The 11,579-nt window shown below is 38.5% G+C and overlaps 1 long non-coding RNA gene across 2 annotated transcripts; it reads left to right on the top strand.

Moving 5' to 3' along the window:
* Positions 1-3,351: 3,351 nt before the first annotated feature.
* Positions 3,352-10,032, top strand: LOC123188984 (uncharacterized). 2 transcript variants are annotated; one of them, XR_006495477.1, is made up of 4 exons: positions 3,352-3,657; positions 3,769-3,897; positions 4,034-4,162; positions 4,233-10,032. It is a non-coding gene; the product is annotated as an uncharacterized lncRNA (long non-coding RNA). The 2 variants fall into 2 exon arrangements; XR_006495476.1 differs by having other exon boundaries at positions 3,352-3,897.
* Positions 10,033-11,579: the final 1,547 nt, after the last annotated feature.

Genomic DNA, 11,579 nt, shown 5'->3' with positions numbered 1-11,579 from the left:
TGGAACAAAATTTCTACGACTTGGATGTCAAAGTGACAGAGATTCAAACTGCAGTGGAGCAGCTCCAGGATGGCATGCAGGAGAGGAGAGGCAAGACTACAACTGATGCCTTTGCCAGAGTGCCACGAGGTCCGAGGTTGTCTGCAGTGCCAGTTGCTGACCCCAGAGCCACCACGTCTGCACCAGCTACAGCCCCAGTTCCACCAGCTCCAGCGTCCACTTCAGCCTCAACTCCAACCACGTCTACAGAAGGCTTCGTCCTTGGAGTGCTCCGGACTCCACCACCACCTGAAGATCAAGCCTGAGTGTCGACTTAGCACTATGCATTTTCTAGGAACTTTTTGGTAACTTGTTGCCAAAGGGGGAGAAAATGTATAGACCACAGGCTTCGAGAGAGAGAGTGTGTTGCTTTTCTCTCTCTTGCTTTATTTGGTGTTTTTTTGAACTTTGTTTGCTTTTGAGTGCTTGAGATACTATGTCATTGCTCGTGAGACATTGATGATCATGTGTTTGATGATAAGCTACACTTATGCATGCTTGATATATCTTATCTATCTTATGTGATCATTCACTATTCTTGGTGATGAGTGCATGTATTTCATTCTTATCATTTTAAGCGCTCCACCAAGATGTATGTGACATGGAAGAGTAACCCATGACTTAACTCTTTGTGCATTTGCAGTCCAAAGCAAATTTTAAATATGCACAAATTTAGGGGGAGCTCTCACTTGTCACATACTTCTCAAAGCGACGATATATTTCATGCTTATTATCATTTGTCGAAGCTTTGATCTATATGTTGTCATCAATTACCAAAAAGGGGGAGATTGAAAGTGCAACTATCCCTAGGTGGTTTTGGTAATTCATAACAACATATAGCTCATTGAGCTAATGCTATTCCAAGATGACTATTTCAGGAAAGCTCAATGATTGGCATGGCATGGATGTGAAAGTGGAACCCTCAAAATGCTAAGGACAAAGGATTGGCTCAAGCTCAAAAGCTCAAGAATCTTCATTTTATATTTTAGTGATCCAAGATCACATTGAGTCTTAGGAAAAGCCAATACTATCAAGGAGGGATGAGGTGTTGCTTAATGAGCCTCTTGCTTCATGTGCTTAGTGATATGCTCCAAAACCCTCAACTACTTTCCCATATCCACATATGACCTAAACCCTAAGCCAAACTCGGTCCTACCGATTCTTTCTATCCGGCGCCACCGAGTTTCACTTGTCATAAGCCACTGCCAAACCCTAGCAATTCGGTTCTACCGATAGGGATCTCGGTCTCACCGAGATGGGATTGCAAACTCTCTGTTTCCCTTTCATAACTTTTCGGTCTCACCGAAAGAGCGAATCGGTCCCACCGAGATTGCAATGTAAATTCAGTGTTTCCTTTTTGTAACTTTTCGGTCTCACCGAAAGAGCAAATCGGTCCCACCGAGTTTGCCTGACCAACTCTCTGGTTAGCTAATTACCAAAATCGGTCTCACCGAGTTTGTGTAATCGGTCTCACCGAGATTACGTTATGCCCAAACCCTAACCATATCGGTCCTACCGAGTTGCATGTCAGTCCCACCGAAAATCTCTAACAGTCACTAGGTTTACCTTTTCGGTCCGACCGAGTTTTGTTGATTCGGTCCCACCGAGATTGGAAAACTGTGTGTAACGGTTGGATTTTGTGTGGAGGCTATATATACCTCTCCACCTCCTCTTCATTCGTGGAGAGAGCCATCAGAACACATACACAATTCCAACTCATATGTTCTGAGAGAGAACCACCTACTCATGTGTTGAGACCAAGATATTCCATTCCTACCATATGAATCTTGATCTCTAGCCTTCCCCAAGTTGCTTTCCACTCAAATCTTCTTTCCACCAGATCCAAATCCTATGAGAGAGAGTTGAGTGTTGGGGAGACTATCATTTGAAGCACAAGAGCAAGGAGTTCATTACCTACACACCATTTGTTACTTCTTGGAGAGTGGTGTCTCCTAGATTGGCTAGGTGTCACTTAGGAGCCTCCGACAAGATTGTGGAGTTGAACCAAGGAGTTTGTAAGGGCAAGGAGATTGCCTACTTCGTGAAGATCTACCGCTAGTGAGGCAAGTCCTTCGTGGGCGATGGCCATGGTGGGATAGACAAGGTTGCTACTTCGTGGACCCTTTGTGGGTGGTTGCTTCTTCGTGGACCCTTCGTGGGTGGAGCCCTCCGTAGACTCGCGCAACCATTACCCTTTGTGGGTGGAGCCCTCCGTGGACTCGCGCAACCGTTACCCTTCGTGGGTTGAAGTCTCCATCAACGTGGATGTAGGATAGCACCACCTATCCGAACCACGGGAAAAACATCCGTGTCTCCAATTGCGTTTGAATTCTCCAAACCCTTCCCTTTACATTCTTGCAAGTTGCTTGCTTTACTTTCCTCTGCCAATATACTCTTTGCATGCTTGCTTGAATTGTGTGATGATTGCTTGACTTGTCCTACAATAGCTAAAATCTGCCAAGAACTAAAATTGGGAAAAGGTTAAGTTTTTATTTGGTCAAGTAGTCTAATCACCCCCCTCTAGACATACTTTCGATCCTACAAAGCAACATGTATGTATCGTTACCTTTAAGGATAACAAGATGGGGTCTATTTCTACATAAATAGATCTTGTCTACATCATGTCATCTTTCTTATTGCATTACTCCGTTTCTCCATGAACTTAATACACTAGATGCATGCTGGATAACGGTCGATCTGTGGAGTAATAGTAGTAGATGCAGGCAGGAGCTGGTCTACTAATCTTGGACGTGATGCCTATATAACAATCATTGCCTGGATATCATCATGATTATTTGAAATTCTATCAATTGACCAACAGTAATTTGTTTACCCACCGTTGCTATTTTCTCGAGAGAAGCCACTAGTGAAATCTACGCCCCGGGGTCTTTTCTTTATTATATTTGCCTTCGCGATCTATTTTTATTTTCTTTTATTTTCAGATCTATTAATCAAAAAAAATACAAAAATACCTTGCTGCAATTTTTGTTTATTTATTTTATCTCGCGTTCACGCGAGATCTATCTATCTATCTATCTATCTATCTATCTATCTATCTATCTATCTATCTATCTATCTATCTATCTATACCTATACTAATTACAGACTCCCTAGAAATTACCATGTTAATTAGAAACTACCAGCCGATAATCTGGTGGGACCGAATTATTATGGTGTAGATTAACTATACAATCCGTTCACGGTGGTAGGAGATCATATGGGCCGTCATTTTTAGCCGGGGAAATTTCAATCATGATCGTGCGCCTCCTGCGTGGGGCTCGCCCATTCTATGGCCCAAAAGCCATCCAGCCATCTTCATCTTTGTCTCCTCCCCAAAGTTTTATTTTTGCTCGCTCCTCCAGAAGCTCTGCCACGCCCACCTCGATCTCCGCCGCCACCTCCCAGCACTACCTCTGCAGTGGTCCTGCGCCTCCTCTACCCCGACCTACGGTGGCTCTCCCCCCATCTCGATCTCTGCTGATGGTCCTGCGTCCTCACCACCCTGACCTCCGGAGAAGCTCCTTCAACCCACTTCCTTCCCCGACCTCCGCTGCGCTCCGACGTTCTTCACCGTGGTGATGCCCCCATCCCTGCCGGTTGTACATGTTGGATTAGGAGGTTTGTACATGTACGTGTATATATATATGTTCAAATAGAGCTCCGTGAATCTCAAGGCCTGTATGATCAAGAATCTATTGCCATCAATTGAATCTCACATGTGTGTGCTAGATGGTGGAAGAAATACTTCTCTTTTAATTTGTATGGATGTGCTTACGTATATATGTACTGGCACATCTAGCCGGAACCTGATTGGGAGGTCAGCTTCGCTACGTCTACGCGCCTGTGTCTTCGTGCCATGTGAGTCGCACCTCACGGCCTGTATCAACAACTTCAATCATATTTATTCTCTCTTCATAACTACTGTCATCAAATCTGATAGTCATCTACAGAGGTTTTCCATGTGGATACTGAGACGCATGGCACCATTGTGCAGATACTTATATATCTAGCATATCAAGCCACCAGAGACAAGCAATACTTCGTTGAGACAATAACAACAATATGATCGTTTTGTCTAGATGACATCGTCCATGTCTACTGATGTGGTTGGCACTCACCACAGGTACTCGCTCCCCCATAGATGACCTGTTTTATCTTTGTAGTTGTTTATTAATCAAATTGTACATGTATAGCATGCATGCCTTGTGGCTATATAGCAAGTCAAGGTGCCTATGCGGGCTGCAAAAATGGAGGGCATCGCTGACTCGGATGTTGTGTCCTGCTTAAGCATGTCAGTAATGGGTGTCGGACATGGACTCCACATGGAACGCTCTCTTTGCCACATAAGCGATGGCCTCAAGCCCCTATATGGAAGTATTCAGTCTTGTTGTTCTACCATTTCTCTAGAACAATATGTACAACTTCGACGGAACACCGACCGCCAGTGCTCCACCTGAGGTACACCATTGTACAATCCACATGCCAAACCATGAGTAAAGTAGCAAGCTATTATGTTTCAAAATTTATTTGGAAGAGCACGTGTTTTGGGATTTATACTTCGCCGTGATCTTTTACTGTGTTCCTCCAACCATAGCTTGTATGGTCATTAACTTGCCATAGACGGATAGTCTGCAAAGTTTACAAACAAGAGCGAAACCAATAATGATGAGTGATGATTATGGTATGATTTGCAGGATTAATAAATCAGTGGAACAAAGCTATTTTACTGGAAAAGATAAATCCAATATTAAACATAGTACGAACGTACTTCACCTGCAAAATTCTCTTATCATTCTATCATTCCAGAGGTTATATAAACCACAAAATCACACTGCTGGTCACACTATTGGTCACACTACTAACATCAGGTCCAAATGAAACCCGAGAAATTAAATTGAAATCCTGGTGACTGTAACAGTCAACAGGTTTGACAAACAACACACATTTATATTAATTCGGCAGTTCATTAGATATGATCTGCAAGAGTTGGCTGTGATGTATATGTTCTGTATCAAAGCACGGGTAGTTAATCTATCATTTTTGCCATTTAGATATGATCTGCAAGAGTTGGTTGTGATGTATATGTTCACTGTGATGTATATGCTCTGAATATCATACAAAGTTAGTTTCAGATTGATAGTGCACCTCACAATGATTTTTATAACTGAAGTTGATCATAATCATTGTGTACAGAGCATTCTAATGTGGTGTTCAGTAAATTACAGAAAATAGAAGTATGCCTATTTTGTAACATATTGTAGTAAGGTAGCGCCACTTCCAAGAATCAAATGTATTTTATGTCTGGGCAAGTTTTTCCTCAAATGTATACTACAAAGGGATCAGTACTAATTAATTGGCAATTTACTATGTGTCCTTAACTCCTTATATAGAATACATCTCATGCCTTTGTAGAATAAACTTCTCACGAGTGAAATTACTTCTGGTGTTCCAATGTAGCTAGATTGTAGAGAAACATGATAGCATCTTAATAATCCAGTAAGGTATTTGTCGAGCTCCCATTGCATGATTTATAGAGAGATCACAGAGCTTTTTCTTTAGTTCATCGAAAATTGTTTTGCTTCCAGTATGCAATTTGTACAAAAATCATGAAGTGCTTATGCATGCTTGCCTTTTGTTGACAACATAAATTTTGAAGTAAAGTAAATGACATGTATTTTCTAATCACAATGGTGCATCCAGTGGATAAAGGTGTGTACTATGACAAAGCTGTACTTCAGACTATTATTTTCGTTTGTGGATAACAAACAAAATGAGTAAAGCCCATGGCAGCAACCAATTTTGTTACCTGCTCCGAGGTATGCAGGAGTTATGTATAAACTTCATCATATGGTAGAATATTTATCTATACATGTGTTTCTGGTGGAAACTAACACATTTTATGCCTAATTTATACTTTTCTCATTGCAAGTCTGATATAATACAAAACACTAATTAATCATATTCTCTTCAGACTACATGCATTCATTTTATATGTATTTCATACCTATCTAATGTAGTAGAAGAACTCTTTAGAATCATTAGACTCGAAGTCGTCCATGCCAATGTAATTTACGCCAACATGATGTTTGTACCAAAAAGGATCATGCATGCTTTCTCCTATCGATTATAGCTTGCTATTGTCACTGATGTAAAATTAAATCTTCATGACATGCGCCTCTTGCTTACCACTATTGCATCCATTTTGAGAAAAGCTATGGAAAGGATATACATTATACATGTACTTTTTTTAAGCAAGTACCGCTGATATAGCTATGACAGATAGTTTGTGCGCTGCTACTTTGGTAGCCAGACTTCAATAAAAGGACCAAAATCTACATTTTTAAAAATTAAGCTAATCTTTATGAATCAGTTCTTTTGTTTTACTTTTAGATTGTAAACCAATTTTTTAATGGGGCCAAATTTTTGGTTGGAAGGAAGAAACTCCACTCGCTGGGAGGATTTGGTGGTAATTTACAAGGTCGTGCATCATTTTTCATGTAACTGGTTAGTGGCGATCCAAGTCACATGTTATTTGAATGGATGTTACTACAACATTTCCATCTAAACGTATGACACTATGATCGTTGCATATATAGTGCACTCCCTCTGTAAATAAATATAAGACGTTTTATAGATCACTAAAGTAGTGACCTAAAACTTCTTATATTCTTGTACGAGTGAGTAATATGTTCCTACTACTATATGTTTTTGTCATTGTTATGAGAAGAGATTAATTAGCTTCTCTGAGATATACATCATTGATGTGATCAAACATGTGTTACATGCCATCTAATGCAACATCATACCACATCTTTGCATTTTTCGGCACTTATGTGCTCTTGCCATTTGTGGAATGGAATTGTTCTCGGTTCAAAATAAGACTATTACAGCTGATAAGCAGAAGTGCAGAAAAAATAAAATTGGACTACGCTTTATTTGAATGTTCACAATTATAACTAGCTATGACAAAAGATAACTATACATGTATTTTTTTAGAAGTAGAACTATACATGTTAGATCTCCAATGGTGTATCAACCAAAAAACAATACCACAGAATCTTAGAAAGCAAAAAGAATACTATATAACTTATATCAAGATAGCCAATTACTCATGCTCAACGACAAACAAAAAAATGATGTACCATATAACTGATTGCTAAGAAATAAAAGAAGTCCCGAGGTAATGCTGGTTTGAAATCATATGAATATGTAAAATTCCTAATTATGAGTTTCTAATTCAATGTGAATAATCGTGAAAAATTTCTACATATTTTTAATGAGTATTTTATTTTCATGTCATTTGTTTAAAGTCTAATAATTCAATTTTAGTATTAGATTGTGGGGACCACTTTTTTCGTCAATTCGAATGAACGTCTAACTGATAAGTTGGCAAATTGGTCTTCATTTTGGATACTATAGTATAACTCTTATTTCTTTCCATTTGTACATAGTACTATATATACTTCAAAGGTCACTGAGGTTATTCGAACACCTGGTGTCCCTCAACTCATTTTATTTTATATCTTATTACTGTACCACCAAATTACAACATATAATGCATGCAATAAGGAACTTATTCAAAGAATATAGTATTTTGTCCTATGAAAAGTTCGAAGGAGTTGAGAACTTAATATGTCTGGATAATAATAATTTGGATATTTTTCTATATTATTATGGAAAGAATTTGTAAAATGAACATACTAAAAATGTCACTATTATGTGTTTTTTCATGCTAGCCCGTGCAGCAGCATGTGTTGACGTCTAGATACTGGAATTAGGTGTAGCGATATCACAAACTAAGATTTGTACAATGATTGTTTTCATTTAATCAATTGATCTAACTTCTCCATCGAAGATAGTTATTAAAGAAAATGAAGATATCTCATTCTAAACTCTGAGTAGTATGAATTGCGCCCCAAGAAATCTAAAGTAAATTAGTAGGATAGCGTAATCCAACCATAATTTTCGCAAGGATATTTTATATGATATTATTGCTGACTGAAATGCTAATGCATATACCTATATATCATTGGCCTTTAATAGCTTGGACTTAACGGTTTGCAAAAACGCTACTCCGGTGTAATACTATGAATCTAGAGTAGATATTTATTTTCCAATTTTTATACTTATATTGCCAAACTTGTGAATATATATTTTTCGCAATATGGCACATCAATAAAGAATTTTATTTTTTTTACATGTGAACATGCAAAATTGATCAATGAAAATATGGAATGGGAGCGCGTATAAAATAAATAAACATTTGAATTGAAACAAAATAGAAAATCAAACTAAAATATACACTAGCCCGTGCGAATGCACGGGTCGACGACTAGTTTGTATGGTTGACAACCCCTCTCTTACGTCGGGTTGCAAGTATTTGTTCTCTGTGTGAGGAGCTATTTACGTGGTGTTGTGTGGTTCTCCTACTAGTTTGATAACCTTGGTCTCATCACTGAGGGAAATACCTACTGTAGCTATGCTGCATCATCCCTTCCTCTCTGGGGAAATACCGACGTAGTTGAAGCCGCATCAAAAGGAATTTCTAGCGCCGTTGCCGGGGAGGATCAAGTCAAGATAGTCTCCCTGTAATGTGCCAATTTCTGGCGCCGTTGCCGGGGAGACATCATCAACATCTACCAGGTTCCTAATCACAAATATCATCTCCCTACAATTTACATTATTTGCCATTTGCCTCTTGTTTTCCTCTCCCCCACTTCACAAAAATTTGCTGATTTATTCGCCCTCTTTTTTGTTCGCCTTTTTCTCATTTTGATCTTGTATTTGCTATCTTTGCTTGTGTTGCCATTGTCTTCTATTTGCTTGCATCTTCACTTGCTACAAATCTATTGATATGGATCCTCATCCACTTGTTAATCTTTTCAAAAGATCGAATTATGATGAACCAATTGCTAGTAATTTGAGTGCACTATTTTATCTTTATGAAGTTTTGCTTGAGATTCGTGAATTTGAAAATTGTGATGAAGAAATTTTTGAAGTGATTCATGATAGATCCTTGAATGAAAAGCATGATTGCGATGATTTTACTATGAATTCTATTAATGTCAATTGTGCTAATAATATGCAAAACCCCAAGCTTGGGGATGCTAATTTTGCTATATCCACTACTTGTCGCAATGATCATGATTGTGGTGATAATGATTCGTATGATCTTGAAAATATATTTAAGCCTCGTGATGAATATGTTTGCGATAATATTCAAAGTGGGCTTGGAGAGGTCATGACTTTAGTTGATGTTAATCCCACCATCTTGGAAGATCATAAAACTTTTATGCATGTGGATCATTAAGAGAAAATTTTATGTGATAGCTATATTATTGAATTTGATTATGATCCTACATATAATTTTATGAGAGAGGAAAATATGGTTGTAAAAAATTTCATGTTATTAAATTTCCTCTCGGTATGTTGAGATTGCCAATGTTTTATTCCTCTCCTTTGCATATGCTAGATATTCCTTGTCTTGACAATTTGTTCTTCTATAAAATTACTATGCATAGAAAGTATGTTAGACTTAAATGTGTTTGTCACATGTTTTATGATGCTCTCTTTGGGTTTCAAATATTATCTTCCGTGTGAGCATCATTGAAATCTTATGCCTAGATAGGGGCGTAAAACGATAGCGCTTGTTGGGAGGGAACCCAATGAATAAAATTTATTTTTGTCTTTTTCTTTCTGATCTTGAGTGTTTGCACAACTATGCTACTGTTATGATTGTGTTTTTGTGTTTCAATTAGTGTTTGTGCCAAGCAAAGCCTTTCGGATCATGTTGGGTGATAGTTGATTTGATCTTGCTGAAAAACAGAAACTTTTTTGCCCAGCAAAATAATTTTCACTTTTTACAGAAGTGCGATAAAATACTGATCATTTTTCAAGAAGATTAATATACAAATTTCTCACGTTTTCCTATTTTTCAGAATTTTTGGAGTTACAGAAGTATTCTAAATATCCAGATTTCCACAGACTATTCTGTTTTTGACAGATTCTGTTTTCTTTGCGTTGTGTGCTTGTTTTGATGATTCAATGTTTTTCTTTGAAGAGTTTTGCCATATAAAAGTTGGAATACAGTACGTATAATGCAAAAAAAATATGAATGGATTTACAACCATAATTATAGTAGTGATTTGCTTTCTTGTACTAACGGATCTCACGATGGTTTTGTTGAGTTTTGTGTGATTGAAGTTTTCAAGTTTTGGGTGATATTACGACAGATGAAGGAATAAGGAGTAAGAAGAGCCTAATTTTGGGGATGTGATAACCCACAAGTATAGGGGATCGCAACAGTTTTCGAGGGTAGAGTATTCAACCCAAATTTATTGATTCGACACAAGGGGAGCCAAAGAATATTATCAAGTATTAGCAGCTGAGTTGTCAATTAAACCACACCTGGAAACTTAATATCTGCAACAAAGTATTTAGTAGCAAAGTAATATGATAGTAGTGGTAACGGTAGCAAAAGTAATATTTTTGGTTTTATAGTGATTGTAACAATAGCAACGGAAAAGTAAATGAGCGAAGAACAATATATGAAAAGCTCGTAGGCAATGGATCCGTGATGGATAATTATGTTGGATGCGATTCCTCATGCAATAGTTATAACATAGGGTGACACAGAACTAGCTCTAGTTCATCAATGTAATGTAGGCATGTATTCCAAATATAGTCATACATGCTTATGGAAAAGAGCTTGCATGACATCTTTTGTCCTACCCTCCCGTGGCAGCGGGGTCCTATTGGAAACTAAGGGATATTAAGGCCTCCTTTTAATAGAGTACCGAACCAAAGCATTAACACATAGTGAATACATGAACACCTCAAACTACGGTCATCACCGGTAAGTATCCCGATTATTGTCACTTCAAGGTTAACGGATCATAACACATAATAGGTGACTATAGACTTGCAAGATAGGATCAAGAACTCACATATATTCATGAAAACATAATAGGTTCAGATCTGAAATCATGGCACTCGGGACCTAGTGACAAGCATTAAGCATAGCAAAGTCATAGCAACATCAATCTCAGAACATAGTGGATACTAGGGATCAAACCCTAACAAAACTAACTCGATTACATGATAAATCTCATCCAACCCATCACCGTCCAACAAGCCTATGATGGAATTACTCACGCACGACGATAAGCATCATGAAATTGGTGATGGAGGAAGGTTGACGATGATGATGGCGACGGATTCCCCTCTCTGGAGCCCCGAACGGACTCCAGATCAGCCCTCCTGAGAGAGTTTATGGCTTGGCGGTGGCTCTGTATCGTAAAACATGATGAATCCTTCTCTTTATTTTTTCCTCCCCGAACATGAATATATAGAGTTGGAGTTGAGGTCGGAGGAGCACCAGGGGGCCCACGAGGCAGGGGGCGTGCCCAGGGGGGTAGGCGCGCCCCCACCCTCGTGGACAGGGTGTGGGCCCCTTGGCCTTGATTCTTTCGCTAGTATTTTTATATATTCCAAAAATAATCTCCGTTGATTTTCAGGTCATTCCAAGAACTTTTATTTCT

This window comes from Triticum aestivum, chromosome 2A, assembly GCF_018294505.1.
Source record: "Triticum aestivum cultivar Chinese Spring chromosome 2A, IWGSC CS RefSeq v2.1, whole genome shotgun sequence".
In the NCBI taxonomy this organism is placed as follows: domain Eukaryota; kingdom Viridiplantae; phylum Streptophyta; class Magnoliopsida; order Poales; family Poaceae; genus Triticum; species Triticum aestivum.
Note: the sequence above shows the minus strand (reverse complement) of the source record. Positions and strands in the feature narration are given on the sequence as shown.